The sequence below is a fragment of the Bemisia tabaci genome, chromosome 3, assembly GCF_918797505.1.
Source record: "Bemisia tabaci chromosome 3, PGI_BMITA_v3".
In the NCBI taxonomy this organism is placed as follows: Eukaryota; Metazoa; Arthropoda; class Insecta; order Hemiptera; family Aleyrodidae; genus Bemisia; species Bemisia tabaci.
In genome coordinates, this window is record NC_092795.1 from 7,593,557 (window position 1) to 7,621,154 (window position 27,598).

Consider the following 27,598-nt stretch of genomic DNA (forward strand, 5'->3'; position numbering starts at 1 on the left):
CTTCAAATCAAGGTCTTTCATATTGACCTCTGCAGAAGGTATGTATCTATATGCTACTATTTCATTGGTTTGATAAAATTGAAATGCTATAACTAATGCAGGATATCCTTGATGATAACCTCTCTATACATCGGCTAAAATTTGCAGTACCTGGAGACGTAAACTTGCCGTCACTGCTTACCACATATAGGAGATAATACAGAGCAGCTGTTCGATATAATACATCAGTGCCGCCTGACCTCTAGATTATCTGAGTCCTCGCCTGACAAATTTACCCACTATGAGAGTGCGACAGAAAATTAGCTGGTTCATTTAGCACGGAAAATGGATACAGGAATTAATTCTCTGGCACACCCTGAAAGTGAGTTAAAACTCATTAGATGTGGACTTTGGGTAGCCAGAACTGGCAGAATAATGAAAGCTATCGATTGAGACTGAGGCGACTAAAAATATTAGTTGTAATTGATATTTTGGGCTGCAACAGTATATCAACAGAGCATCTTCTTTGCCGGAAAGTGGGCATTGAATGCCCGAGTTGAGAAATCTCTCATAAATACCTGCTTACTTTACCTGCCACTGTATTGATGTGAGAGTTACCTTAATCGGATGGTTGCAGAATCTCCCTGGCAATTCCCAGCATAGATATGATGGTGCTCCACATAATTAACTTACCGGCAGAATCATTCGCTCGATAGAATCGTATGAGAGGGATCACATAGCATAGGATATAAAATTAAGCCTTGAATGTAGGTGATGTTTATACTTTAACCTCTGGTTCTCGGTCTACGGTACGAAAGGGACGGACTAATACAGAAGAACCATACATGACAAGTGGCTCCTAAGTTGGCATTTATTTGAGTCCTTAGCTGAAAAGTTCATGCCTGAAGGTGTGACAGAAAATGGACTGTTTTTTTCCATCCTTGAAAGTAAAACAAAGAATCAAAATTGTACTCTCCGTTTTACCCTTATAGTGCGTTGAAACTCAATCGCAGCCGACTCTGCATGACCAGAATTGGCAGATACAGACTCATAAAAATGAAATGTTATTGAAAGGAAAACCAAAAATTAAAGTGGTATTCTCTGTTGTACCCTGATAACACACTGAAACTCAATCGCTGTTGACTCTGTATGACCAGCATTGGCAGATAAAGGCTCCTGAAAATGAAATGTTATCAAACTGTTTCATTACAGTTCAGAAGATTCATGCTATTGAGATCGAAATTTCAGTTGTGGTAACTGTAATTTTTGCTTGCGGAAGCATCAACTTTTATTGTTTATCTTTTCCAATGACGAGTGAACTGGTCACATTTCTCAAGATACAGAATGCCATAGCTTTAGAGACATCTCTCATAAAACTAAAAATATTGATAAATACTTACTTTGCTTACTGTCTTTATGAGACGGTATCACGCGTTTGCAATGTTATTACTGATGATGAAATTGGAGCTCGGAGAAATGCGCGATTCGAATGGTCAAAGGACCTGGCAGGCATAACTAGGTATAAGCAGCGTAAATGATAGAGGTCCTGCACTGAGCTGCAGAATTTAGCTTGCATTCTATCATTAGTTCCAAGAATCCAAAAAAAAATGTTGGATAATGTAAGTCATAAAAGGTATCCCTTAACACAGGTGATGCCTCTAATGTAAATCCTGGTTTTGTGCCTACTGTACACAGGAGATGGAACATTACATAGAAGTCCTATATTAAGAGCAGCTCTGAAGTTGTTGATTATCAGGGTTCTTGCCTGACACATTCACCCACTTTGAAGGTGTGACATTAAATAGACTGGTTAAATTTATCATTGAAAATAAACCCATTATTAGTTAAACTGGCACTCTCCCTTTCACCCTGTTGCTCGTTTAAAGTCAATGTGTCTTTGTGGACTCTAGTTGACCAGAATGGCCAAATGGAGAATCATAATGATGAAAGCTATAAAAGGATTTCATTGCAGCAGGCCGATTATTGAAAGTTTGAAGCAGTCTGATAAGAGATCGAAATGCGATATATTGCACGGTTAAGATAGGGGTGTCTTGCCTTGTCGTACTGACATAGTTTCAATAATCAGCATGCAGTTGAGAAAATTTATGTCATCACAACTAAAGTTTATTGTATACCATCTCCTTATGAACGGAAAGATTTAACGCAAGTACCAAGATGATTTCATATGATGTCTGGATAGGAATGCACATAGTAAACAAGTAAGTAGCAACTTTCCGTTTCAGGCACATTGTGCCCAAGCATTGTGCCCTCAGTAATCAGAGAATCATAAAAGAAAACTCACTCACAACGAAAAAGGTACCTAGAGAGAGAAGGAATCATGCAAAATCAAGAATGGTCACATTTGGAAGTATTATTCCTCGGGGCAGCATAAAATTGAAAATGTTTCGTGCGTACAATGAGAAAACCATTAAAGAAGTTATATTGTTATTAATTTCAGAAATAATATGACATAGAAAAAGAGACAGGAGCCAGGAGAAATTGAAATTGCAATGCTATTTTGCTCAAACCCGATTCAAAATTTCCAAACGAAACAATACACGGCCTATAACATAATTATCATAACCTCTCTATGCACTATCTATGGCTTAGACTGCGCATTAGGAAATTTCGGCGAGACTAGAGTCCCTTCAGGCGGGACGATAGGCAACTCAGCAACACCCAGCAAGTCCGAGACCGAGACAATGGAAATGCCTGTCATGCCAGTGCCGTTGCCTGATACGGGTACTTTTCGTTCGTATATCCGGATGTATCCACTAAGCGGAAGGCGCGTCTTTACCCTGATTTACCCCGCTAGCTGTCTTACCTACCGCGCGACCTAGATTGCGTTATAAGTCAATGCGCTTTACTGTAGTTTCTATCGTTCGTAGCCAATGAGAATTAGGCATTACGTCAAGTGACCCAACTTTGTCACGATTTCAATACTGACCTGCGGTTTTTTTTCTGTGACGTACAGGGTGTGCCAAAAATATGGATCCTTCCTTACTGATGTCTCGAGAACGATTACAGATTATTGACATGCGGTTTGAACGAAATTCCTTAAAAAAAGGTGGGCCGCTTTCGAGGGGGGGGGGGGGGGGGGGTCGTTTCCTCTCTGCCTCGCGCCCGCGGGAACAACTTTTAAATTTAAAATGGGAACTCTCTTTGCCTGATACTTCGTAGAAGTCATACCAAAAATACGTGATATCCTTCCAAAAAAACAAAAATATGATTTTTGTACAAAATTTCGGCCCAATCCAAAAAATGTCACTAATTACCAAAAACAAAAAAAAACAAAAAAAAAAACCAGGCACCCAAAAAATATGATGGCAGTACCGTTTGGATTCATCATATAAAAGGAAATGATATCAAAACGGCCCAATTTTCTCTTTCATGCCCATGCAATATACCAAACACCCCAACTTTTTTCACAAAAAAAATAAATAAATAAATAAATAAATAAATAAATACCTATAAGGTATGATGACCTGAACACGTTTATTGGATCCATCGCTTTAAAGGAGTATGATATCAAATCGGCCCAACTTCTCTGAAATATGCCCATCTCGGATCAATAATTTTTTTGAGACCTTCCGACTCATCGCTGAGGAGACACTGATCATTACTTGACCCTTAGTATATGTCCTTGTTTAGATGTCAAAGAGTTCCTTATGAGAACTGTAATGAATTTTTTTTCTTTGAAGAGATAAAATCAAAAAATCGTCATAAAATTGAAAAAAAAATTCGAAGAAAAAAAAAGGAATGGGCCGGCCGGCACGTACAAAAAAAAAGGGGGAAATGTAGATACATTGGTATGCCCCAACATTTTGGCATGGGTGACCGACCCGGTCTTGCCAACATCCATGAAGTTGCTAAGAAAGAAGCATTGTACAAGTAGGAGGCACATAATATTCGCAATAATACGCCAAGGTTCAGTAGTTTGTAAGGCCTTCTATCAGAAACAAACAAAGAATATGGCATTGCTTGAAAGTTGTTAAGTTGTTCACTCATGTGTGAATATCTTTCAGTCTATCTTTCAATGACGATTTCAAGAAGGACTGATCCTCCTTTTGACGATGATACTTGTTCATGTATATGTGAAAGAGAGACGATAATCACCCTATATTATCTACCACTTGTATGTACGGCCGGCCGGCCCATTCCTTTTTTTTTCTTCGAATTTTTTTTTCAATTTTATGACGATTTTTTGATTTTATCTCTTCAAAGAAAAAAAATTCATTACAGTTCTCATAAGGAACTCTTTGACATCTAAACAAGGACATATACTAAGGGTCAAGTAATGATCAGTGTCTCCTCAGCGATGAGTCGGAAGGTCTCAAAAAAATTATTGATCCGAGATGGGCATATTTCAGAGAAGTTGGGCCGATTTGATATCATACTCCTTTAAAGCGATGGATCCAATAAACGTGTTCAGGTCATCATACCTTATAGGTATTTATTTATTTATTTATTTATTTATTTATTTTTTTTGTGAAAAAAGTTGGGGTGTTTGGTATATTGCATGGGCATGAAAGAGAAAATTGGGCCGTTTTGATATCATTTCCTTTTATATGATGAATCCAAACGGTACTGCCATCATATTTTTTGGGTGCCTGGTTTTTTTTTTGTTTTTTTTTGTTTTTGGTAATTAGTGACATTTTTTGGATTGGGCCGAAATTTTGTACAAAAATCATATTTTGTTTTTTTGATGTAATTACGATGAACACATCGATACCATCCAATCCTGATACCATCAAAGAGTGTGCTGATAGGAGAGCTTTACGTCATGCTACGGAACACATAAAAAAGACGCGCACTTCAATTTTATAACTTCAAACCGCGATGAATATTAAACAAATATTTATTTATTTCTTAGAAACTTTCTTGAGGCACTTAAAGGTTTAGCAAGAACTACTGGCCTGCCGCCACGACCACGAGACGAACCGAGCGACTTATTCACAAGTAGCGCACTGTAAACCAACAATTTGAGATGTAACGAGCTGGGCGGACTGACGACAGCTTGCAGGTAAGCAAACACATTCCCGTATGGTGCAGACTTATACTTCCATTCCATTGATTTATAGGCTAACCAGCGCTGCATCCAAAACGGACGTTTTGAGTATTATTCGCATCCACTACAGCTTCATTTTGAAGGGCGATATGAAGCACGACGAACACACTGCTTCCACGCAAACTGACCGAGAATTCCTGAAAAAATAAAAAGAATGAACATTATTTCTTGGCATTATGGAAAATGGTTTAAAAATACAGGGATTTTCAGCAGGGGTGCAGAAAGTGCTCGATCGGTCGATCGGGGATCGATCGTGGTGTAGATGTGAAGGCACCTGAGAAGGGGTTAAAAAATGTGGGGGCATCTCTGCCGTGCTGAGGAAAAACGTCGTATGAACATTCGAGAGTTGCCAAATTTCCTTGGAGAGACATGTAGTTTTGACGACATTCATGCAAATTTTTCTTTAAAATACTCAAAATATTTTAGATTAAATTACGTACAAAATTGGCTAAAAAATTTAGGGGAAAATATTCACAATTTTCTCAGTAAGTTCAGTTTTTATCGAGGGAATCTTGGCAACGTCAGAAGGCTCATACGGCGTTCTTCCTTAGCATCACAGATCTGGAAAGGGGAGGGGGGGATGTGGAAGCAGAAGGCATAAACCTGCTAAGCGCATTGCTTTTTGCGAGGGAAACTGTGTAACGCGGCCTCTTGTGCAAAGAAAATAGTTAAGCGCGCCCCTTCATGCGATGGCAATGGTGAAACGCGCATGTCTTACCGGCACTCCTCTGACGTCAGAACGGTAATGCAGTATCGCGTCCATGATATTGGACTCCATGCTCAGCTATATGATATTCGGTTGCTCATCACGTCCAAGATCTTGGACTCCATGCTCACTTTAATTAGGGATAATTTTTTCGAAAAATCGAAGTGAGCATAGCGTCCAAAATTGCGGGACGCAGGTATTCTCCGACAATATAGAAGCATGGGTTCCAAAAATTTATTAAGACAATTTTGGTGAAATAAAGACAAAACATGTGTTCTCGAAAAAAATTGTGCATTGCTTAGGTTGGGTTAGGTAAGGCTAGGTAAGGTTAGGTTAGGTTAGGTTAAGTTAGGTTAGGTTAGTTCAGGTTAGATTAGATAAGCGAAGTATACGATTTTCTATCATGATGAACTTTAAAACTAAGGGAGGTCTACTTGCTTTTGGACTCCATGCTCAAGCAATGAAGTGAGACGTTTAGCGATGAGCATGGAGTCCAAGATCTTGGACGCGATGCTACATAATCCGTGAGAACGTATCTCAATTTCTGGAAGAGCCTCAGAGAGCATAGGTTTACATGTAAATTAGGGCTCGCGTGAAAATTGAGATACGCCCTCACTCCAGAGAGGCGACGTCATGTGGACAGCGATGTGAAGGCGACCTCAAAAAATTCGAAGGCTGCCTCCAAAAATGTGAAGGTGAAGAAATTTCAGCACACCAGATTTTTAGTGCGGCCGTGCTAGGAAAAAACCCATTACAAACCATGAAATACTGCTTTGATTTTGAAAACATAGAAATTTTTAGAGGAAATTTGCATTTTTCTCCAAATTTTTCGGAAAAATCTCGTGCGCAATTAGATCTAAAGCACTAAAAACTTCATGACAAAATAATCGTAGCTTCCCTCAAAAACAAATGCTTCATTTATTGCACAGAAATACACATATACGCGGATGAGCCCAACAACATCATTCGATAACATTTGCTTCATTGAATACCGTCGAGAGTTATGCATTTGGAGCGTGAGTCAAGATTCTATTTTCGAGCGACTTACTTTTCATCTGTCTAACGCATGAATGAATTCTGCTTACGATTTGTGATATGACGGGAATTTGACGCAGCTACTGGCTGTACAAATTTTAATGATATCGAAAACAGGTATTATTTCACCCCCTCAGCCTCTCTACTGAAAACATTCCAAATACACTCTCAATTCCCAGAGTCCCCAGAAGGCATGACAGTTCCTGTGATTTAGAGGTTTCAATTAAACTCATGTCGGTTTCTACGCAATTTCATGACAAATCTGTGATATCATGGAATTTTGGTGGGTGCAAGGCGCCACGGATGATGCGCCCCACCTCAGTAATTGAAACAATCCGGGCAGTGCCACGCAGATTTTCGTCACTATTTTGGGCATCTGTCGAAGGTTATTAGTCAAATTAGCATTTTATCAAATGCCTAGGCCCGTAGTCAAATTTTGACATTTTACGGAATTCTGTAAATTTGTGGCGTGAAGTTCACGGGTTTTCAATATTTTGGGAAGAATAACTCTTCAAATCTGCGAACTCTCCTTGTCCCTTTCTTTTCACGTGCCTTCCGTACACTTAGATGTTAAAATTTTAAAAAAAATTTTGGTTTGTGAAGTGCTGAAAATTTCATGAGAAATGTGCAATCAGGATCTTAAAATCGTTTAAAATACTATTGTATGCTGCATATTTTTACAGAAAATTCTTTCTTACAGGAGCAACGAGTTATTTTGTCGAAAATTAGGGTAAAAAATTAATCTAATCTAATCCAATCTAAGTAAGAATATTTGACTATTTGTCTATAGGCATTTGACAAAATGCCTGATTTGACTATTTGCCTTCGACACATCGATCAACCTAAGCACTGCTTGGTAAAGTAAAGGCATCACAGAGTATTTGGACCGTGAATCAATCCCATTCATCGATATTCACAAAAGTATTCCCCATCAGAGCCCCAGGTAAAAATAGCGAGTGTTACATCATTAACAATTGTTTTCCGCGCAGCTCTAAAACACTGACCTATGCGCTGGCCATACAGTCTCTGTGAGACATTGGCGCTAACATATTCATGAAGACAAGTAGCGATCCTCCACAAATATTCCGGCAGAGCATGATGGAAGCTGTTAATTTCGGAATCCGACCTTACTTTAAAGGCAGCAACTTCTCTTGAGAGCGGTTCGTAAATTACGTAACACTCAATTTGCGGCTTTTTGACATCCCCCTAGAACGCTCCGTAACGCTGTGCTAGACTTCCCTAAACATTACGTAACGCTTGCCCCCCTCTCTCCATTTCGCTAAAAAATTATCTAAATATCACCTTAAATTAACTGGAAGGATTGGCGTTTCTATTGAGAGTATTATTATATACTCTCTAATTATAATTATTATTTATATTATAATTCTTTAAACTTTTAAAGACGACCGACGAAAAATTCTACAGAACCTCGAAAAAATAATCACTTAAACTCGTTATGTAACCCAACCCCTGATTTACAGGGAAACATTATCCGACAAAAACCTGGGGTTTTCTCCAACTTCCAGCTATTTCTCAGGGAAAAAAGTGAATTACTCTCCGCAATTCAGAAAAAAATATCAATATTTTCCTCTTCATCTGAACCCGAGTCATCGTGGAGCACCTGATTAAAAAATTCCTAAAAAATGCTGTGATTTTCCCGAATATTTTTCGTCCTTTGATGAATCTCAGTACGGGTTTCCTAGGATCTACGCACTATGTCTTAGATCTACTAGGTTCTAACACTTACTTTTTATCAGGGCAGCTGTAAAACACCGATCCTCATTGCTGACCTTACTACTTGATTAAGCATATCCTTATGATGAGGACCTTTCCGACCATGTTAACGTTTTTAAATGTGTTAACGGCTCAACTTGGAGTAGAATATACAAGCACGTCACCGATTTGCCCCGGGATTTGGGCCGGGTGTAACAGAAAGAAAACCGCAAGCCTCGTCAGCTATTGCCAAATGTGACCGGACAGTTGAATTTCTTACAAAAGAACGTTTGCTCGGATTCCCTTGAAAATTTTAAGAAATTTGCTTCTTACTATGCAAGAAATTCACTGAAATTTTCAAAAAAAGTCCGTAAAACCGTTTTCACGTAAAAAATCAAATTATTCAATTGAATTAGGCAATAGCTGACGTGGCTTGGTTCCTTTCTGCTTAACACGGCCCATTTCTCTGTATTATTCTTGGAGGGCTCGACAGCCGATGGAAAAGTCCATCCAAATGAGAGGAGGTCTGTCTGGAGTCATCAGTCCTAAAATCGTTACTTGGCATTATTTTCGAAAGAAAACTTGGCAGAGATGTTTCTTCCGGGAAGAAATGATGAATGGTGGCACTCCATTTTAAGCCCGTCCAATTTCAATGAAAGAAGAATGTTGCGTGGTGACCAGGAGTCATCAAATGATCCGTTTTTATCGGAATCGGCTCGGAATTTGATTGTCTATCGAGGCCTTGGTGCTTTGACAGCGACTTTAACGACGCATAAAGCGGGTGAGAGCCTTCAGGCGCATGCATAAAAAAAAGAAGAGTTGCACAATCTGAACGACGTAGACAAGGGTCCATACCGTTAGGTCGGAAACGTTCTCATGCTGGCACAATGGCAAAAAAAGTTTCTGTTTGAAAATCAGTTTAAATTATGCACAAAAAGCAAGAAGAAATACGCCAACAGTGGCACTGATCTATCGCTTTTGCGTTCGCCCCGGAAAACTTGGGTAACATGATTTCACGCTATTTTTGGTGGTCATTATGATGTCAGTTTTAATGTCATGTTGATGTCAACGCATGCAAAGAGTATGTGAAAATTGAGTGACATGAAAACATATATCAGTTTATGTTCATCGTAAATAGAGGAAGTAAATTACAGTAATTAAGTAAATTACAGAGACATCCTGAAATCAGGTTGAAGTAAACATTGCGGTTTTGCATCATCGAGTTCCCTCCCTGATAGATTTGATCAGAAAAGAAACCAAGTCAGGAGGAGTCAGGAGTAGTCTGGAGCTTAACGAGCCGCACCAATCCTTCCTTCAAATATTTCAAGAAAAAAAGAGAGAAAAAAAAAATTAAATAAAAAAAGTTGGAAGTGAAAGAGGGAGTTGAACTTCGCCTATCATGTTGAATTTTTCAAATGAATAGAACTTCAAACCGCCTCGGTTCCATCTGGATGTGAATCGGTTCCAAAATATCAGTATGGTATCTACACGGATTCGTAAGGAAATGAACTCGCATATTCAGAATAAGAAAAGTTATGTAAAATGTTTCTAATGTGCAAACTAAATTTAATCATATTTCTCAAGTTTTCCAAAGCCTGTGGCATGGTCTAAAATTTGACGAAACGTGACTCGGTTCCCTCTTATTTAAGTCGGCCCAATTGTTATCGGTGGGCTCAGAACTAATTTTTCGAACGAATTTCATGCTTACAGCAATACAAGTACCCACAGTACAACCGTGCTCAAGTAAAACGCCGTATGAACATTCGAGAGTTGCCAAATTTCCTTTGATAAAACATACTTTGCGGAAATTATTCACGCATATTTTTCCTTGAAATTTTCAGATCTTCGAGATTAAATTGCGTACAGCACTGTCTGATAATTTTCCCGGTAAATTCGGTTTTTGTCGGAGGAAACTTGGCAATGTCTGAAGGCTCATACGGCGTTCTTCCTAAGCACGGCAGTGTAACACAACACAACTACACGACATTTTTACAACCTGAAAACAGGATGAAGTCTTTTTCTCGAGTTTTCAGAGGTCTTGAGTATGATCTCTGCTAAAAACAACCATGTCGGTGAGTAAAACCTGGTGAGTACCTATCATGTTGACGCCGACATTAAGCAAACATATTACCAACGCAACATGTTACTTCGTAACATACTAAATTCGTAGAAGTCTGTTGAATCGAGTTGATACCACCCTTCTACCATGATGACTGACATCAACATGGTCTCAACATGTTACCAACGTGGACGTCTTAAGCACAAATTCGACGCATATGTCTTGAGTTAAACTCAGTCCGATCCATGGCTGGGCTTATAACAGTATGATTTCATATTGATGTGACGAGCAAGCCCACCAGTGACTACCAACGTCATCCTATATAATATCGAACTCTTGGTTCAAACCAAAACAAACTAAATTGACTCATATGTGAATTCTTCATGAGTTGAATGTGTTAATTTGTTAAATTTTAGTCATAAACCGGTCATGAATCAATTAAAGACTCACTAAACACGAGAAATTACGATTGTAAGAATCACTTGGACACATTTTACCACCATGGTACCAAGGGCGCAAATCAGAAACAAGGTTCTGCGTTTGTTTACTTTCGAACCAAGGGTTCGATATTATATCAAATGACACAGCCACTAAATCAGTCTATGGATCGTATTCGATAGGGGTTCGATGTATCGGTTGGTTCAAAACAACAGAACATAACCTCCAACCAAAATTGTAAGATATTTGTCAGAAAAGCTGAAATGAGAAATTCCGTCGCAATTTCATTAATCTTCGCCAATGAGTACTCATACGAATCAAAAATCTATCACAAAAAACCTATTCCGTCACATTACTCAATTGACTTTTGAGGCAGTGTTTATGTTTTGAACCAATCGATATCGATACGATCTCACCCGTTTGATGTATCGAATACGATCCATCGCTGGAATTTGCATGATCTGCGATTGGACGCACCTTAGTGTTAATCCAAAAGGCGGGAGAATGCGAAATCCAAATCCAAAAGCACACGAGCACAGATCACTCCCGAAGACGAGCGCACAGGTTAGGTTCGCGGACGCGGGTGGGGGCTGGGGGCGCGAGGGGGGTTTGTTTACCGGGCTCACATGGTGGACACGCGCACTTCTCTGGCGCTCGGCGCTGGGGCCTGCTCGCCTGGGTCGGATCGTGGGTCGCGCGGGGACTGACGGCGCGGCGTTACGGCGTTATCGCGGCAGCTGCGACTCATTAGCACCCAGCGCTCGGAGCGGCCCGACCGGGAGTTAGCCGGGGCCGTTGACGCAACAACTGCCGCACCGGCCGCACCGCGCCGCGCACCGCGGAACTGGGCCGAAAAGCGAGACTCGGCGTCGCGCCTCCTGCCCCAGTTGACGCCGGCCGTCCGGCCACGCAATCCACCGCTGAGGCTCGGGCTGATTCGCATACCAATTCCATCGGTCGCCTCGAAAATCAGAGGGTTCCGCCGGCAGAAAGCGAAAAAACGAAAACAAAAATTCAAAATTCCAATTAAACGGAGAAAAAACTTCGTGCGTGGGACCCGAAGTTTAGGTCATATGGATCTCTGAAGTTTTCAGATTGAGCATCTGAACACTTCAGGTCTAGCTGTCGAGGTTCGGATCACACATCTGAAACTTCAGTTCTTACATTGGAAGTACTTCAGATGTGAGAACCGAAGTTTTTCGGATGTGGGAACCGAAGTTTTCGGATGTGAGAACCGAAGTTTTTCGGATGTGTAAACAGAAGTACTTCCAATGTAAGAACTGAAGTTTCAGATGTGTGATCCGAACCTCGACACCTAGATCTAAAGTGTTCAGATGCTCAATCCGAAAATATCAGAGATCCATATGACCTAAACTTCGGGTCCCACGCACGAAGTTTTTTTCTCCGTGTACACAAGAAAATCAAATCACGGATTATCTTTGCTGCGGTTCATAGCAAAAACGCTGTTAACTCCATACCAAACTTTCTCACTCGTCCTCTCTACATACCACTTTCGCTTTCATCCAAGAAAATCGGATCACCAATACGCTTTATTATGAGATTCTGATGGTGTGAGTCATCCCAGAAATATGAAGAATGAACAACCTGTTCTTAAACAGAACATTTTATCACAACAAAAACTTCTTGAATGGGGTTACGCAACACGTTACGTTGTTGGAGTTATATTTTCTTCTCCTCTTAAATTGCACGGGAGTTTGGACTTCCTCCCCACTCTTGGACGATGATTCACCGTCCCTTTGACTTAAAAACGCATCTCAATTTCAACGTGAGCTCTGTCGTTCATACAGCGCCATGCTCTCCGGAGCTCACGTGGAAATGGAGAAGATATGCCCTCAGGTCAGCGAGCGACGATGATTTTCCCGCGCGCGAGATCCACGATCCTGTGAAGTTATCCGCGGGAAATGCTGCCGAGCTGAGGAAAAACGCCGTAAGAACCTTCAGACGTTGTCACATTTCCTTCAATATAAAACGAATTCACTCGGGAAATTGTGAATATTTTTCTTCCAAATTTGCAGGCGATTTTGTTTGCAATTTGATCTAAAATAGGTGAAAATTTCAAAGAAAAATATGCATAATTTTCCTAGTGAATTCGTTTCGTATTGAAGAAATGTGACAACGCCTGAAGGTTCATACGGCGTTTTTCCTTAGCACGGCAGAATGTGGACTCGGCGATGGCTGATGGGGGATCGACGAGATAGAGAACTCATTTGCGTGACACGGATCGTAGGAATTAGGTGCTCGCGCGAGGAATTAGGAATCGGACTCACGATCAGAATCAGGAAAACCAGTTTGGCTCCACTTCTCCCGGTGTAGCGCCGGAGCTCCATTGACGTCACGCAGAAAAGCAACGACCTTTCCACATCCATACTCCTGCCCCGTTGCCGCGTCGCCGTGATTGGACGGCATTCTGCAGTAGAGCCTATTAGAGTGCTTATATTCGGGAGAGTATTGCCATCCCTGTGCCGCTCTCTGATTGGTTCATCAGTTTTAAGCTATCGCGGAGCTCCAAAGTTGGACCAATGTAAACAAACCCGACCCAGAGGAATGCGTATTATCGGCTGAGAAATAAAAGATAATCACACTCAAAGCTTAATTTTCGGCAAAATCCATCAAAGTTTGATCCGGACTCATCAGTGCAAATTCAAGATTAGGTTATCGTGAAGTTACGGTTTTTACACATTTCCCGAGTAAATTTAATGAGCAGATTTGGAAGGAGGTTAAGTCTGTAATTGCCGATAAAGTCACGCGAGTAATTGCAGCATGAAGAGTCTCCATTTTATTTACAAGTATATTTTTCTATAAACTTACTTGTTTTTTTTGTTTTTAATTTGATTAAATATACTCAAACCACCCTTCCTCCAGGCAACGACGACGTATTCATGCAATGAGTGACACACCTCGTTGACACACGCAGAAAAAATTGAAAGCGCTCCGGTTTTTCCAATTGCTAGGTCTGGATGCATCTATTCGTGGTCTCAAGACGTCCGCTTTGCATACATCAAAAATCGCAGGCACTGTGGCTTTCTCATGTGCAACACACGGCTGCGGTTGTTAGTTCTTAAGAGTTTTGTACGTCGAATTTACAATTGTGTTTACCATATAATCCTCGGAATTGGGACGAGTCGTGTGGCACTATGGCAGCGTTGCGAAATAGTGCGAATAATGGAAATTTCATCAGTAGTAATTTGCGGTAGGATCCGAGATGCCCTTGTGAAAGCGTTTATGATGGAAAATTTGCAAAATTTGGCAACCATGCCATAGTGCAACACGGCCCGTTCCAACGTCAAAGATGCCATGGTATACACGATTGTAAATGTATCGTAGCCTTGAGAAGCAATGATCACCGCCGTTCGTTGTGCTTATGAAAGAAGAAGCGCCTACAATGTTTTGTGTATGCAACGTGGACGTCCGGAGAATACGAATAGTTGCATCCAGACTATTCGTTATGCAACTATTCGTGTTCTCCGGACGTCCGCGTTGTATACACAAAACATTGCAGGCGCACCGGCTTTCATAAGCACAACGAACGGCGGTGATTATTACTTCTCAAGGCTACGATACATTTACAAACGGAGACTGCAACACGAAGATAGGGTGGTTTGAGTATTTTATCAAATGGAGTACAAAAAACAAGTATGTTTACAGAAAAAAATACAAATAAAATGGAGATTGTTCATGCTGCATGCTGCAATTACATACTCGCGTGACGTTATCAGCAATTACACACTTAACCTCCTACAAAATCTTCTCATTCAATTTACCTGGAAATAGGTAAAAAGCTATCCTAATAATTATTTGATATCTTCCGTATGAGGCAGCGATGTCAAATGGTGCAATTTGTGGGACCATTATTGCCAAAACGAGCCGAATCAAGACCGATCGCGATCATTGATGTACTTTTAAAACGTGACTCTGACAACAAATTAATCCGATTTTGATCTGTTATTAGTTTTCCGCCTTATTTTTAAACATATTAAAATAAATAAGAATAACCAATCGGTTTTACAGACATGTCGTCATGCTTATAGCTCAGCTAAAACGTACGATTCAAAGGCGCCTCTGAGCGTAAAAGATTATCAAACCTAACGAGGAATGCAAAATTATAGGTCACGATGGCTTTAAAAAACGCGCGCTAAGTGACTTTACAACCAAAATTCATCTACTTATAAGTGAATTCAGCTGAGCCGGTTGGCGCAAGTTTGCGATTAAACTAGTTATTATCTCATTACGACAGCTTTACCTTGATGCCAAATTGTGACTGGAATAACATTATAGCGTACGTGATATTTTGAGAGCGAGAGACGGGTCTGTTAGATTTGGCAGCGATTTTTTCACTTTCTTGAACTGTCTTCCTCTTTGGCCGAGACCTAAATGTCATACGACCATATTTGGACAGCACTAAGCAAAAAGGTACGAAGTCATATCACTCATCGCCAAATTTCATCGGATGTTATATTTTTTCACGGGAGAACGACTGTCTGGATACTTTTGAAAAGTGTATGGGCTTTCCTTCGTGACACGAAGGAAATTCCCTGAGATTTTCGAAAGAGTTCGTAAAACTGTTCTCTTATAGAAAAAAAATTTTCCATGAAGTTTGGCAATCGCTGATGTGAATTGGTTCATTTATGCTCAGCGTGTTCCATTTTTAAACGGATTTTATCGACCCCGAACCCAAAAAACGGGAGCTCCATTGCTGCCGAGCTAAGGAGAAACGCCGTATGAACATTCGAGAGTTGCCAAATTTCCTTCGGTAAAATGTTCATTTTTGAGGAAAGTTATGAATTTTTTCCTTGGAATTTTTAGGAACTTAAGGTGAAACTCCGGACAAAATTATCCGAGAAATCAGAACGAAAATATTCATAAGTTTCACCAGGGAATTCGTGCTTTATCAAAGGAAACTTGGCAACGCCTAATGGTTCATTCGGCGTTCTTCCTTAGCACGGCAGATTAATTGGACTGCATTTTGCAATTTGGAACTATAAATTCTGGCTCATCTGAAAAAACACTTGTGTGCATAGGGAAACTAATGGCACATACGTTGTGTTTAAACCGGGCTAGAATTCATAGTTCCTAATTGCAAAATGTAGTCCAATTGTCACTATCGTATGAGCATTGGATTTTCCCCAAATTTTATGCGGTAAAAGATAACTTTCCGAGAAAATTGTTGATTATTTTGGTCGGCGTTAAAGTGTGGGTATAAAATTTTTCGAAAAATTCATTGGAGATCTTTCTGAAATTGTCCAGAAAATTAGAATCTTATCAGAGGAGATTTTACAACATGGGAGTGTTCATACGACGCACAGTGGATCGAGTCAATGGGAGAGGTTGGACAAGATTGGAAAACTTAAAAAGCTTACAACTCTGTTTATACAAAACTTAGAGATTTTAAAAGTGGTTCCATTGGTTTCCTTGTGAAATTTTCTTCTAAAAGCACCCCTTAAAATTTAAAATGTGACGAAATAAAAATCAAAATTTGCAGTTTCAGTCAAAAATTTCATATCCGACCTCTCTAATTGACTAGATCCATTGTGCGACGTTTCTTTCTGGCGCGATAGGTATAATGAATCGACAACGTCGCGCGATTACCGGCCGGTAACCCAATACCGATGAGTATACATTGATTATCAGTATTACTGATGAAAGTAAATAGGTAAAATGAGCGAGTTTAAGTAGTTCACGGTGCAACGCCAAACATGGTCAGATTAACTGTATTCTTCGTACTTTTTGCGTTGGAAAAAATGTGTTAAAATCGTTGAAAGAGTGGGGGCTAATTCTACAGTTTTAACGAACACTTTTCCTCGATTTGTATTTGCGCGGCTGAGGCAGCTAAAGAATGTTAATACACCACATTTTTTCTCTGAAGCGGAAAGAATCCAAGGGCGGAAATGATCAACTATCGATATTTCCTCATTTGAGGCTGTGGTAAGGAATCGATTAATATATCTCACCCGATATAATAAGAATTTCTCATATTCTGTTTTGTTTAAATTTGACTATAGAAGCCTCATGGAGATCCTGAAAACCAATGTGCCAGCCAGAGATCAGTACTGCCATGCTAAGGAAAAACGCCGTATGAGCCTTCAGGCGTTGCAAAAGTTCCGTTGGTAAATCAATAATATCTGGGAAAATTTGTAAAAAAAATTCTTCAAATTTTTCAGGTAATTTTGTTCGCAATTTTACCTAAAAATTCTGAAAATCTAAAGGAAAAATATTCATAACTTCCCCCAAAAATAAACATTTTATCGAAGGAAATTTGGCAACTCTCGAATGTTCATACGGCGTTCTTCCTTAGCACGGCAGAGTACGGAGATGCCAATACTCTGTTGTATTATAGGTACTCTACCAGTGAGCATGCTATACTCAACTTGATGATTCTTCCTTCAAAATTCAGATGCAAACTCCCCGTTTTTTTGCAAATGAATTTTTCGTGAATGAGCTGCCGCATTTGGAGTGAAAGTGACGTTGCGAGGGTGAAATGAATTGTCTTTTGTTCTCGACCGGTTTTGGCGAGGCCTGTTTTGATTTGAGCATTCTTTAACCTTCTCAATGAGCAGGAGTTTGAGGCTAAAGCCTTGGATCTGTAAATCATTCTACTGGTCCACGCGTTGCCGCTTTGATGCGTGCCTTTGTGAAATCCTGTCGTAATTTAGGACTGGTAAAGGGTCATCGTAAATATGAAGGAAGCCCGTAAAGGCTTCCGAATTTTGTTGGATTCTCCTCAAGAAGTATGCATTTTCGAACGCATCAGACTGAATTGCGGATAAACTTTAAAGAGAAAATTTTAGAGAAAATTCATAATTCATGGGAACAAATTTGATAACGTCCGAATGTTCATGAGGTGTTTTTTCCTTGACACGGCAGCGAAGACATGCGGTTTCTAAATACGCTTGTGGGCCCAATGGCATCATCCCAATTAAAATTTTAAAGAAAGAGTCAAATGTGTCAATTTTTCAAGTTTCGGCAAAATTCCCTGACTTAATTTAGTTTTCCCTAAATTTTTAAGAGGTTGTTACTCTTTTGAAGCTGACAATTGTATTTCTCAATATTGAAGATATAAACTCAAACCCTCGGGAAAACAGTACCATTTGGTCGAACGAGCCTTCAATTCCTGTGGCCCGATTATTTAATCCACTGTAGTTGCATCTATGTCGAATGTCGATAAGACAAGGCAAGATGTAACACTATCTTAACCAAGCAATAACCCGTATTGAGATATCTTTATCGTGCTGCTTTCAACGTTCAATGGTCAACCCATAGATACGTGTGGGCAGAATTTGCCTGCAATGCGATGGGTATGCAACCCCACGGTCATGGTGATCAAACAGTTATTGCACCGGCTTCAAGCGAAGGCTACTGGAAGGACCATTGACAGTGCGTCTTTCAATGAGTAATATGATATTTAAAAAAATAAAGAAACATTTTAGAACAGGAAAAAAAGTATCATATTATAGCCGAAGTCAAATAAGCCCAAATATCGACATCTATGACAACTGTGACTGTACGACAATCTCTACCAATAAACCCCATTTCAATAAGTACTATCGCATGATAGTGCGACTGATAGGTGATTGCTGATGGTTGCAGTCGACAAATTGCTCCGATTACGACGTTGCAAATTTCCGCTAAAGTTTTACTAGTTTTATAAAGCGAACCAAATTCCATTCCTAAAATTGTTTGTGAATTTTCTTCATTCGTCAAAAAATATTCACAGACAACTTCAAGGGAATGCCCGTATGAGGCGAATTTCTTGAAAAAAAAAGAGGAAAATGAAAACATAATAAAAAATTATAAAAAATTAAGGTACGCATATCAGACTACAGCTACCGAAATGCAGCCATGAACATTCTTAAATTTTTCAGAAAATCTGTGCGTACCTTTTAAAAAATATTAATTGAAATCGAAGCATTAACTGTCGTTCGCAACGTTGCAATCAAGGTAAATAAGCTCCTTTTCGCGTGGAACCATCGATATTTGAGTTCGTTCACGGCAGGCGTGACATACAACTATTTGACCACGGGTGTAAGCATGTTGCAGCTCCACCGGATTGAAGGCGCGCAGAACTCCGAAGATGTCTTGACCGCCCTGCCGACCCGCGCGGGCAGGACGAACGCTCAAATCGCTGCGACACATAGAAGATGCAACATTATTTATGACTCCCTTCTAATTTTTACCATAAAATCATCAAAATAACTATCCTTAGAGCTTCGATTTGGAATCAGGGACCATAGTTTTTTTTTATGAAAAGAAAAAAAGGAAAATATGACTAAATATAATGTCACGAACAAATTTCACGTTGTTTCAATTAAGATCGTTAGTAAAATTATTGTAAATTTTTCAGAAAATCTGTGCGTATCTAAAAAAAAAAAAAAATTGATTGAAATCGAAGCGTTAACTGTCGTATGCAACGTTGCAATCGAGGTAAATAAGCTCCTTTTCGCGTGGAACCATCGATATTAGGAGTTCGTTTACGGCAGGCGTGACATACAACTATTTGACCACGGGTGTAAGCATGTTGCAGCTCCGCCGGATTGAAGGCGCGCAGAACTGCGAAGATGTCTTGACCGCCCTGCCGACCCGCGCGGGCTGGACGAACGCTCAAATCGCTGCGACACTTAGACGATGCGTCATTATTTATGACTCCCTTATTCTAATTTTCACCATAAAATCATCAAAATAACTATCCTTATACAGGGTTCCCAGCCAATTTTGGAAAAAAAAAATCCCTGACTTTTCCAGGTTTTGCAGGCCAAAATGAAAATTTTTCCAGGCCTTTTTCCGTGGAAAAAACTCAAATAATTTGCCCTAAAAGAGACAGCGCGCGCATTTTTGGTTTTTGTATAAACTCCTCTATTTTCATCAATTTTTGATCTGGTTCGGCTTTTTTTTTATAAGAACCAGGCTAGGATAGTATCATAACACGAATGAAATCACAAAAAAACTTAAAATGTGTTGGAAAAACAAAATTGACGAAATATAAACGCCTTCTTAAACGATGCATTGGTGAAAGCAAATGATTTTTCAATTTGTTTCATTTACTCATAGTAGTATTGGATTTGAAAAATAAATCCCATCATGGTATTGCTGCTATGCTAAGGAAAAGAGCACTGAACAGATTCTTTTAAAAAGTAATCCAACCTGCAGTCTTCGTTCTGCAGACTATTAAGAATTATTCTTAAAAAACTGAGAAATGCATATATATTTTTTTAAATGAGCGTATTGTCCAGGGAAAAAAGGCAGAGTTACAAAAAAAATAACCTCTACCTTAGCATGCAGACATAGTTCTCAGCTAAGCGCAAAATATCCTACTGAGTGTACTTGAAATTTTACATTGAAGATTGAGGGTTACCCGATCGAAGAGCATAGGCGTAGCTAGGTCATTTTGCTAGGGGGGGCCTGGCCTCCCACCACCGGGGGGTATGGAATACCCCCCAGCTTAGGGGGGGACTTCGGGGGGCCTCCCCCGGAAAATGTTTGAAATTTTAACTCTACTTGAGCGCATCTCGAGGCACTTGTGGCGCTAATCTTCTTTCAATTTCTGCCTACAAATCACCCAGTTTTATGCATTTTAAGGTTCCGGAAATTTTTTGAAATTTTAACTCTACTTGAGCGCATCTCGAGGCACTTGTGGCGCTAATCTTCCTTCAATTTCTGCCTTAAAATCACCCAGTTTTTACATTTTAAGGTTAAAATACTTTGAAATTGTTGCATTCAACAGGTTTTTCTATTTATAGGCATCCTCTCACGGGCCACGGCGACAGAGACTTACCGTTGAAGAAGGTATTTTTGCAACATCCAAAATTTCTGAGGGGGGGGGGGGCGGATGATACTATTTCCAATTCTAGGGGGGGGGGCCCCCCTTCCTACGCCTCTGTCGAAGAGGAGTGAAGAGGAGTGGCTAGCTCCTGCGATCTCTTTTTTCATTAGACGCAACCGGTCGCACAAGATGCCCCCATCATTATGGCTGACCTGCAGGGGGAGCCACCGAACACTTCCGAGTAGTTCCGATTCCTTCCGAATGCCGATAAAGAGGATGAGTTGGCGGAAAATTCAAAATACAACGAAGGAATTGCAATTTCAATTTTAATTCTTTTATTTTTATTTGTTTACTTATTAAATTTTTTTTCTCAATACTTGAAAAAATTCCAGACTTTTGGAGCAAATTCCCTGACTTTTCCATGTTTTCCAGGCCCTTTATTTTTTCCCTGACTTTTCCAGGTTTTCCAGATCGCTGGGAACACGGCATAAATTATTTATGCCGTGAGCCCTGTAATGCGCATACAATTATGGGTCTCAGGACTCATGTCTTAATGCACATAGTTCCGTTCGGTAGAAATACGTTCATTTTGTCATTCCCTGGCGAATCCTACTTTTTCCCTGTCTTAGACAGCGGACCGCAGTCTTCAATAATCGGCCGTTTCAATCAATAGGATCGCTATATTTTTTCTTAGTCTTCTTTATCTTTAACTTTGTCGATCAATTGCAATGATCAGGCCATTGCCGGTCATACTTCTATACAAAATCGAATTCCTTGATCAATTTTCCAACCTTGAAACGAGCTTACGTCCCTCCATCAAAAGATCGACGAATCAAGACATTATCACGCATCAAATCGTCGCTCCTCCGACGAAAAGACACATCTCAATTTCCACGTGAGCTTAATTTTCCATACAAATCCATGCTTCCAAGACTCATGCGGAAATTGTTATACGCCCATACGTCAAAGGAGCGACGAAATGACGGTCGACGTCTATGACGATCTGGCAAGGCGGAAGCCCAGGATGCTGCGTACGAGATGAGGATAAGATGAATGGCTATAGGTGAAAGCATCTCTTCATCGAGGTGGTCATGGCATCGTGCATTCGAGGATTCGTGTCGGCGCAATTAACCCTTTCGGGGAAATGCATCCTGATCATCTTGATTGAGACGCATCGGATGCTCGGGTCCGAGAGGATTTCACAAAGCACAATCCAGGCAACATGACTATAGGACATTGAATCCAAGTCCTAGTGTCTAATTCTGTCGTGCTAAGGGAGAACGTCGTAAGAGCCTTTAGACGCTGCCAAGTTTCTTCTGATAAAAACCGGATTGGGTTAGTTCTGCCGTAACAAGGAAAAACGCCGTATGAACATTCGAGAGTTGTCAAATTTCCTCTCAGAAAATAGTTATTTTTGAAGAAAGGTATGAATCTATCTCCTTGAAATTTTCAGGAACCGCAGGTGGAGTTGAGAACAAAATTATAGGAAAAATCGGAAGGAAAATCTTTACAAATTTTCCAGAAAACTGGTGATTTGCCGTAAGAGATTTGGCAACGCCTGAATGTTCATACGGCGTTCTTCCTAAGCACGGCAGAGTTGCGATGATCACAGAATCGTGTTTCGATGCTTGGTTCTTGTAGATCAGCTAAAAATAATACCATCCAAACTCTCTACGTTCAATATTAGCCGAGATATCGCCTTTTAAAAAGCCGGATTTTGACGTCATCCACCGCGGTGGTGACACCCTTGGTTTCTTCCACCTCGCTTTTATCAGTCAATGATGCACTGGTTACTCAGCGTGATACTTGGATGAAAGCAAGGTGAAAAAACCAAGGATGTCACCACCGCGATGGATGACATCAAAAACCTGTCTTTTCAAAGGGCGATATCTCTGTTAATATTGAACGTAGAAAGTTGCTGTTTGGACGGATCTTATTATTTTTAGCTGACCCACAAGAATTCAAGCATAAAACCACGATTTTGTGACCAACGCAACTGAACCATTTACCGGGAAAATTGTGAATATTTTCCCCCGAAATTTTCAGACGATTTTGCACGCAATTTAATGTAAATATCTGAAATTTTAAAGGGAAAATATGCATAAATGTCGTAAAAAGTACATGCTTTATCAAGGGAAACTTGGCAACTCTCGAATTTTCGTGCAGCGTTCTTCCTTAGCACGGCAGAATTCAAGCCGAGCCGATTACAATCAAGAAATGCCTTGAAGGAGTGGATTCTAAATTTTTCCTATGTGATTTATGTTGTTTCTGAGTCATTTAAACACTTGAATTCATATGTATATACGCCCGTGGCAAGGGTTCGTGCCGACCCACACCTACGCAAAAAAAGGAGGCACGATTGAAATGACAAAATTTTTCGGGGGGGGGGGGGGTGTCTGGAGGTAAGTGACATTTTGGACAAAGGGAGAAGGAGAGGTCAAAGGTCGGGAAAAACGGGTTAAGTGATTCATGGACGAACCCTCACTACATTTCAGCAAAAAAAGGAAAGTTGTGAAAAGTGAGAGATGAATTAATCCGGGAAATCCAAGTACCCTCATTAATTAGTGTAACAATTGGACGTATTTCTATCAAACGGAACTATGTGCATTATGACGTGAGCCCTGTTATGGACATATTCGTATGGGTCTCAGGGCTAATGTCTTAACGCACACAGTTCCGTTTGATAGAAATACATCCAATTAGTTTTCAGTTCAATGAAGACATTTTCTTTTGTGAGCTTGCACTGACCTTTCACCGGGGAAACCCGAAATGTAGGGATATTTTGGAAATTGAAGCCACTCTTTTGTTTTCGAGAAGAACAAGGAAAACGTTGGCGACCTCGAGGGCTCGGAACTTTTGGTACTTTGGTCAGTCGAAGTCGCGCAGCCGTAAGGGTTGAGCTTGAGCGTAGAGGATAATCAATCGGAAGTATATTTTATCGGAAATATATTCATCTCGGGACCGCGTGTGATAGTCGTATGATTCAAGTGCATTACCATCAGTGTAGTTTCGTGTGCAGTACTTTATTTTCGTGTTCCGTACTTAATTATTAAAATTTTTCTCAGTGAATTGTTCCGTGAAATTAGAAGGTACAGTGAATAGTTGAACAAGTTTCGCGTTCGGTACTTTAGTTTCGTGTACGGTACTTTATTTTCGTGTTTGGGACTTCATTATTAAAATTTTTCTCAGTGATTCATTTCGTGAATATAGAAGGTGCAGTGAATAGTTGAACAGCCTTACTTTCCGCAATTTTTCTATCCGCCGAAAGTTTTCGTCAGCATGCCTCTTCTTTTTCTATCCAGTGTAATAGTTTGCTGTGTTTTACATTAAGTGGAGTTACTATTCGTCACTTGTGTCGGTTGTCATTGCGCGAATTTTCGGTAGTGATTTTTCAGTGATATTTCTATGAAGTTTGATTTGCGGATATCGTTTCGGAAGTCATTTTGCTCACGTGTATTCCTCAGCGTTGATTCGGTAAGTCGCTTGATGTAATCAACAAAATGTTTTTTTTCTCTTTTCTTCTTTTTTTTACGAGAGAAGTGTAGTTACATTTAATATCGGTGACTTAAGTGTGAAACCACGTATTTCCAGTAAATTTTATGCTACCATTTTATTTTTCGAGGAAAATTAAGTCGACTGTTTGGCTTGATATCTTTACAGAACACTGAAAAAAACACATTGGATCTAGAGTCCAGACTCTTAAAAACATCGACAAGAAAAAATACTCTTGATTCAATCGGATTAATGCTTGGGTCAAAAGAAATCCGCTTAAATTAAGAGGCTTGGTTCTTGATTTAAGCTAGATTCTGATTGAATCAAGAGTACTTTTTCTTGTCGATGTTTTTAAGAGTCTCAACTCTAGATACAATGTGTTTTCTTTCCAGTGAATATTTTGCTAAAAGAGAGGAAAAATCGAGGTAGTTTTCAAGGAATAAGTTGACTAGTTTTACCAAGAAAAAATAAAGTGTAACAGGAGGTCCGGAACGTCGCGGACGGAGATAAGTGATTTCGCACTTTGGCCATCGATATTTAATTTGAGAATCCCTGTGGGCGATAATCTTTTGATTTTCTCGAGATTTTTTTCACAATCAGTCGAGTTATCAAGGTTATTCTGCGTTTTGAAATGTGTTGCAATTTTTTGCAGTTGCGAATTACCTAACTTCTTCATAAATCGATGGCCGAAGTGGAAAATCATACATTTCTATTGTGGTGTCATAAAATTTCCACCTTTGTTTAATTTTTTCAGGAGAAACAAGCAAACTCATGGCTTGAAATTAATACAAAGTATTCTGCATACAGAGAAGAAAGATCACGGAAGTTTTAAAGAATTTAGGTAGACCAGTTTACCCGAGAAAAAATGAAGTATGACAGAAAATCTGTTGAATAACAGACGGAAACGCGTGGTTCTACACTTAAGGTGATTCGATGGACGCCATATTTTTTGTCAGAACGGCATGCGATATATCGCATCAATTGGTTCCATTTTTTCAGCTACTCGTCATTTTTCTCCAATTTTGAGATCGCAATTCTGTTGTCAGGAGACAAAATCACTCACTTACCAATTTTAACAAAGAAATTCAACGCAATAAAGGCGTGGTTTTTTAGAGAGAAAATATCACATTCGGGGGCAGTTTCGATATCAGTATCGAATGCGATGTTTTCTCTGAAAAAACCACATCTTTATTACGTTGAATTTCTTTGTTAAAATTGATAAGTGAGTGCTTTAGTCTCCTGACAACAGAATTGCGATCTCAAAATTGGAGAAAAATGACGAGTAGCTGACAAAGTGGAACCAATTGATGCGATATATCGCATGCCGTTCTGACACAAAATATGGCGTCCATCGAATCACCTTAGGTCGTCGGTATGAAAATGTTTAATCGTTAAAAATTGATTATTATTAACTAAATTATGTGAGAATATTGTAATTTTGTGGTAAAAATTGCAGTTTTATTCCATTATTTTCAACATTATTTCAATTTATTCGTTAAGAGGTTCCATATAATAGACAATGTGCAACAATGTGATACGTTAAATTTATCTCTAAAAGGTTTTAATTTTTTTTTTACAGCCAATATTTTTCTCGTCTCGCCAACATTCGTGGAGGTGATGAACTAGGATGGAAGTCTTCACCCTGCATCAGAGCTGTTCCTGACCTTGCAGATCATCACTTCTTCATGGTAAGATCTTTAAAGCTTCCTTCTATTTCGAAAATTAAGGTGATTCGATGAATGTCATATTTTGAGACAGAACGGCATGCGATATACCGCATCGATTGGTTCCATTTTTCCGGCGACTCGTCATTTTTCTCGAATTTTGAGATCGCAATTCTATTGTCAGGAGACTAAAGAATTCACTTACCAATTTTGATGAACAAATTCAACGTATTAAAGGCGCGAGGAAAATAGAGGAAAAATACTGCAATCGAATGCTATATTTTGTCTAAAAAAAAAAAAAAAAAAAAAAAAAAAAAAAAAAAAAAAAAAAAAAAAAAAAAAACACCGACTTTATTACGATGAATTTGTTAATCAAGATTTAATAGGTGAATTCTTTAGTCTCTTAACAACAGAATTGAGATCTTAAAATTCGATAAAAATGACGAGTAGCTGAAAAAATGAAACTAATCGACGCGATATACCGCATGTCGTTCTGACACAAAATACGCGTCCATTTATGGACGATCAAGAAATTCAACGTATTAAAGGCGTGGTTATTTTAGAGGAAAAATATCGCATTCGAGTGCAGTTTCGATATCAGTATCGAATGCGATATTTTTCCTCTAAAAAAAACTACGTCTTCATTAGGTTGAATTTCTTTGTCAAATTTGGAACATGAATTCTTCAGTCTCATGACAACAGAAGTGCGACCTCAAAATTCGAAACAAATGCCAAGTAGCTCAAATTATCGAACAAATCGATGCAATATATCGCACGTCGCTCTGACACATAAAATTAAGTCCATCGAATCACCTCAACTTCTTATGAATCGATTACCGTCAATAATTTCAATTTTTGAAATGGGCTGCTAAAATATTTGAGGGGCTTGGAGGACAAGGCGCGTAAATGCAGTTTTTGAAAAAGTTGAGATTTTAATGATTTCAAGTAAAACTATAAAAAAAGTAGTGTGTCTTATAAAAGTAATGTAGTACTTGTAGTCTTAGTGCATATTTTGTGAAAAATTCCGTCTCAAATTTCAATTTTTAAGTTTCAAAAAGTCAGTTTGAACTTTCATTCCGCCGTAAGGTTCCATGTAATTTCGAGACTTTAAACACATATTTCTCGAGGTAGCAAAAACTGCACTTGCGCGCTTTGTCCTACAAGCCCCTCATTCTTCCTAAACGCTGATCATCGCCGCTGTCATCATTAGGCGATTTTAGGTAGAATCAACTTAACTGCATTTGATGGTGCCTAGTTGTACCGCGTTAAACAGAAAGGAACCAAGCACATCAGCTATTGCCAAATTTTATCGGGCAATTTAATTTTTACATGAAACAGTTGTGCGGATTTATGTGCAAATTTCTATGAATTTTCTCCATAATACAAAGCAAATTCCTTAAAATTTTCAAAGGAATCCGCACAAACGTTCTCTCGTAAAAAATCAAATTCCAAATATTTTTATAAATTTGGCAATAGCTGATGTGGCTTGGTTCCTTTCTGTTTAACGCGGTCCAGTTTTTCCTGATGTTCTGTTTTTGTAATACTGCAGAACTACGGAACATAATGCCTTGAAACTGTCTAATTTTTCCAAGATTCTGCAGAATAAACTATTCACTGAATTCGCTACGACAGGATTCAGCTTCATTTTTTTTCATTTCCCGGACGACGA

The 27,598-nt window shown here is 39.4% G+C and overlaps 1 long non-coding RNA gene across 1 annotated transcript; it reads left to right on the forward strand.

Annotated features, from left to right (window-relative positions):
- The first annotated feature begins 4,867 nt into the window (after positions 1–4,867).
- LOC140224185 (uncharacterized) lies at positions 4,868–26,537 on the forward strand. Its single transcript, XR_011899433.1, has 3 exons — positions 4,868–5,002; positions 10,343–10,573; positions 25,845–26,537. It is a non-coding gene; the product is annotated as an uncharacterized lncRNA (long non-coding RNA).
- Positions 26,538–27,598: the final 1,061 nt, after the last annotated feature.